At 35.5% G+C, this 5606-nt stretch overlaps 1 non-coding gene across 1 annotated transcript; it reads right to left on the reverse strand.

The window, feature by feature from the left end:
* Positions 1–4874: 4874 nt before the first annotated feature.
* Positions 4875–4981, reverse strand: LOC112441030 (U6 spliceosomal RNA). The gene has a single exon (XR_003029013.1). It is a non-coding gene; the product is annotated as a U6 spliceosomal RNA (small nuclear RNA).
* Positions 4982–5606: the final 625 nt, after the last annotated feature.

Here is a 5606-nt window from a genome sequence, read left to right on the forward strand (position 1 = left end):
TGGTTTTGAAAGGAGCATGTGGTATAATCCAGCCAATAAAATGTTACAGGAAGATTACTGCAAGCTTCCAAGTTTTCTCCCTATTTAAAAGAAACAGGTGAACAAAAGAAGCCCTTCCAGCCTTCAAATATTGTCTTGAGAGAGCATGATGATTGGAGCTCTTGCTAATTAGTCACCAAAAGTGGAATCCTGGCCAGGCACAGTGGCTCACGCCTGTAATCCCAGCACTTTTGGAGGCCGAGGTGGGTGGATCACAAGGTCAGGAGTTCGACTCTGGCCAACATAGTGAAACCCTGTAAAAATATAAAATATTAGCCAGGGCTGGTGGTGGGCACCTGTAATCCTAGCTCCTTGGGAGACTGAAGCAGGAGAATTGTGTGCACCCGGGAGACAGAGGTTGCAGTGAGCTGAGATTGCGCCATTGCACTCCAGCCCAGGTGACAGTGAGAGACTCTGTCTCAAAAAAAAAAAAAAAAAAATAGCAGAATCCTATGATATCCCTGGACCACCAAAACAAATTTGGTTCCTATGTTTTTAGCCATTGTTTGTTCATCTAGTATTTACAGCCAGAATTATCGTAAGAATTTTTCCGGGGCCTACAGAATAAGATCTACTCGTTCCTATACTATTAAAAAGTGTTGCCTAAGCTTGCCTTATCTACATATTCAAGTCATTCCCAACTAATCCCATATCACACTATTTCCGCTTGGAAACCCAAAGTGCCAATAAACCCTACAAAATTCACTCACGCATCTTACCATTTGTATTTGCTTTTGTAGATGTTTCTTTTCTAGGATATGCTATAATCTCAGATGTTCCCTCTACAAAGGGTGTAGCCTTGTTGGGTGTTCTTTTCGCCAAGCGTGCAGCCTCATCAGGCGCTCCCTCCACCAAGTGTTCAGCCTACTCAGGCTTCTTTCCGCCAAGGGTTCAGACTCGTCAGGCGTTCCTTCAGATGTTCCTTCTGCCAAACACACAACGTGGTTAAATTTTCCTTCTGCTAAATATCAGCCTTCTGACTCTTTATCTGGCCAACTTCTACTCATTCCGCATGCTTTCCTTAAATACTACCAAACTTTTCTCCTTCTTCTATTTTATTATTTATTTATTTATTTATTTTAGATGGAGTCTTGCTCTGTCGCCCACGCTAGAGTGCAATGGCGCGATATCAGCTCACTGCAACCTCCGCCTCCCGGGTTCAAGCGATTCTCCTACCTCAGCCTCCCAAGTAGCTGGGATCACAGGCGCACGTTACACGCCTGGCTAATTTTTCGTAATAGTAGAAACGGGTTTCACCATGTTAGTCATGCTGGTCCCAAACTCCTGAGATCAAGCAATCTGTCCACCTTGGCCTCCCAAAATGCTAGGGTTACAGGAGTGAGCCACCACTTCTGGACACTACCAAACTTGTTAAGGCTTTAATTGTCACCTTGGATATAAAATGTCTGACACATACTGAATATGGTAACAACATAATAAGTGATAATTATAAGCTCCCAAAGGGGTTCTGGCACAGAGTGAACATTAATAAATTAGTAAATATTAGAAAAAAATAACAAGAAAAATGCTTTGTACCTTAATTAGTAGTAAATAATAAAAAAATGACAATGATAATAACAAGGACAATGCTTAGTACCTTAAAGATGCTTGGCATTTATTTGTTAAGTGGACAAGTGGATAAATGAATAAAAAACATTTTTTTAGAAAATTCTGTTGGAAAAATGCAGAAATTCAATAGAGACGGCTCTACTGTATTATGAGCACCTTAAAGACATATGGAATATGTGTATTCCATATTTGTCTCCTGCAACTTGCAAAACCTAACTTATAGAAGTTCTTTGATAAATATATAATAAAGATGTGCTCATACCGTTCATATTGAACAATGCATTGTATCACATTTAGGTATCACAGTGACACTTTTGCTATTGTGAAAAATTTTAGTATTTTTATTGTAATTTGTTGAGCCTAGAGTTAAGCTATTTGAATACTTATAATGTTAATATTTTGGCCAGCAGGAACAGAGTATCTTTTTGTAACAAAATTACTATTAACACACTAATTATCCAGCAGATAGAACAACACATCTTGTTCTAATGAAGTAAATATATCTTATTTGGTTTCAACTTAGAGGGAATGAAGTTGAAAATAGTGAGATCTTTTGGTACAAGACTGTGTAACATAACCTGCGCTTCTCAACAAAGATTTGCTTTTCTGACTTCTGCACTCAGTAGGTATCTTTGAAAAATAATATCCTATTGGTACTGATGCACCCTGGCTAAGTTTTGTAATTCTTGTGACATTTGTTTATGGTGCCAGAAAAGTATTATTGAGTTCCAAATTCTAAAGATACTTACTTTTTTGTGACACAAGTCACTATGTCACACAGTTGATCCTTGAATAAGGGTTTTACTGTAGGAACCCACTAATAGACAGATTTTTCTTTTCCTTTGCTGCTGCAAGATAGCAAGATAAATCTCTCCTCTCCCTCTCCCTTATCAGCCTACTCAACATGAAGGCAATGAGAATGAAGAACTTTATGAATAATAATTCACTTCCATTTAATAAATAGTGAATATATTTTTTCCTCCTTAAAAGTTTCTTTTCTCCAGCTCACTTTATTGTAAGAATACAGTATATAGTACATATGACATAGAAACTATGTGTTAATTCACTGTTTATGCTTTCAGTAAGGCTCCAGGTCGACAGTAGACTATTAGTAGAGTTTTGGAGGAGTCAAAAGAAACAGATTTTCATATAAAGCAGATTTTCAGCTGCTTGGGGGATCGGCACCCTAACTCTCATGTTACTCAAGACTCAACTGTAATTAATTCTCATTTACTAAATGTAAACCATTTATTGTAAAAATTAAATAGAGCCCAGAAGTTCAAGACCAGCCTGGGCAACATAAGGAGACCCTGTCTCTACAATTAAATAAATAAATAAATAAATAAATAAATACATACATAAATAATTGTTTCTTCATAGGTTATAATACTGAAATGTTGCAGTTTTTGTTATTAATTCCTACTTTTCATTATTAGATGTTCCATTCTTTGTGGCTTGTAATTCAGGGCATCTAAGCTACTTTATAATTTGTAATAAAATTTATTTATAAATATTAATTTATTAAATTGGATAACCTGATTATCCCCTATTACCAAGCTCATCAATCACACCAAGGGTTATACATTTTATCACAAACCTAAGTCGTTATGACAATTGAGGAAACATACAATATACAAACTTAAAAATTGTTTTACTTATTTATACAAAATTATTATATAAAATTTTAGGGAACATAATTAAAAAATTTTTTTTCGGATAATTTCTGAGATTATAAACTACCTACAACTAAATTCTTAACTAATTCTGAATAATAAACTAAAAAAATTAAATCAAAGCTATATATATGTACACACACACATATGTATATATGTAAACACATCCTATTTCCATATTGCTTTTTTAATTGCTATTGTATGATCAACATTTCCATAACCTTATGGTAGCACCACCAAGAGTAGTTTACTATCAGAAGTCTTACCTGGATTGCTATTTTGAGGATTTTTAGATATCTTTTGTTTATATTCCAAAAGGTGTTGATGAATGCTATGTATAAAAATGTAATAAATAAAACTATTATTTTAACACTGATATAAAAACATTTACCAAATTTATTAAGTTCTTAGAGTATTTCAGACAATATCAGAGCTAACATCAGAATATTACTTATTCTATTACTTTAAGTTTGTCAGCTCTATGAACTTATTAATCTGCTAATTAAAGAAGAAAGAAAGTAGATGAAATACTCATGAATTCAGGGCAGGGCAACTCCGTAAATTCACTAGAGTTAGCTTGGCATAATGGAAAATGTCCTTAACTCAGAATAAGTTCTAGCGCAGTAACCAACAGGTATTTTTTCTGGAACAAGTTGCTTCTCTTAGGCTCAACGTCTTCTAAAAATGAGAATTTTAGAGCCTTATTTCACTAGGTTATTATAAAGATTTAACAAGATAACATTTTTTAATGCTCAAATAGTGAAGCAATGAAATAATTTGTTCTTGAATCTTATTGCTGAAGCTATTTTTAAATTCCCAATAAAATCCAATGTGTTAGCCTGGTGCAGTGGCTCATGCCTGTGATGTAAGCACTTTGGGATGCTGAGACAGGAGGACTGCTTGAGCCCAGAAGTTCAAGACCAGCCTGGGCAACACAGGGAGACCCTGTCTCTGCAAAACATAAATAAATTACAAAAAACGAACAAAAAAAAGTGTTTCTTCATATGTTATAATGTTCAAATGTTGCAGTTTTCTGTTATTAATTCCTACTTTTGGTTATTAGATGTTCTATTCTTTGTGGCTTGTAATTCAAGGTATCTAAGCCATTTTATAATTTGTAATGAAATTTACTTATAAATATATTAATTCATTAAATTGGATAACCTGATTAGCCTCTATTACTGAGCTCATCAATCACACCAATGGCAGAAAACTAATAGATGTCAGCATCTGGCTTGTACTACTACTACTCTTTATCTACCTCCTGAAACTCTGAATCAACAAATCTTTGTTGGAATGATGCTTAGTCACTATGCTCATTTCCAGCTGCTGTGGAAGACAAAACCCTACCTTTATTTTTTGTAAGTTCCACAAAGATGCAAGTTGGTATTTCCTCATTTCTGAGATGCACTAAGAGCATATTGCACACAAGATCCTATGTGTTACCACATCTCATTTCATATATCACCTTGCATCAATATTTCTTGTATGAAAATCACAACTGCAATACTGGGTGACACCCATTTTGCTTTGACTCACACCATTTCCTTGGAGCTAGTTAGAAAGTAGTCAAATGTCCTTTTGGAAACTGCAAGAAATATGCAACACTTCACAAATCTGTGTGTCATCCTCGTGCAGGGACCATGCTGATCTTCTCAACGTTGTTTCAATTTTACTATATGTACAGCTGATGCCAGCACGAATCCCTACTTTTATACCTGAAGACTGATCAGTCATGGATGAGGCTTAGCTCTGTTAAATCTAACGAACTTACTTGGGGTTTTGTGAAGTCTATTGAATGGCTTCATGGTGATGCAGAATTTGAAAATATTTTAAAAACTCGAGGTAGGGATGCAGGTAGCATGGGAGATTTTTACTTTTAGCAAAAAAGAATCACTTGAGGGGATGAGCAAAAGTTGGAACCCACTATAACTTGAGAAAGATGACATGGGATCTTCCAGAATAAGATGAGACCTTCCACTACCTACAAAATGGTGCTACACAGATTATAAAGGTCCAGGGATGTAGTTGTGGTAACAAAATAAAAAGGGATCTCTAATTTCTTCCTGTAACATTATTTCAACCTGACTTACATTTTCAAACTAATATTTGCTAGAGAAAATAGAAAGAAGCCACTCAAAGGATAACTTACCATGAAGGTCTAGGCCAAGTCCAGGCTAAGATGTGGGTTTCACATCAGGTTTTGAGTGGGAGGAGAAGAGTCAATTTGTTTACTATGTGTGTGGCTAAAGCTAAACGTCCTAGCTGCCAGAGCAGGGTGCTGGTACTTCAGAAACAATGGCTGAGAATATGTATGTGAACTGT

The sequence above is a fragment of the Pan paniscus genome, chromosome 8, assembly GCF_029289425.2.
Source record: "Pan paniscus chromosome 8, NHGRI_mPanPan1-v2.0_pri, whole genome shotgun sequence".
Classification (NCBI taxonomy): Eukaryota; Metazoa; Chordata; class Mammalia; order Primates; family Hominidae; genus Pan; species Pan paniscus.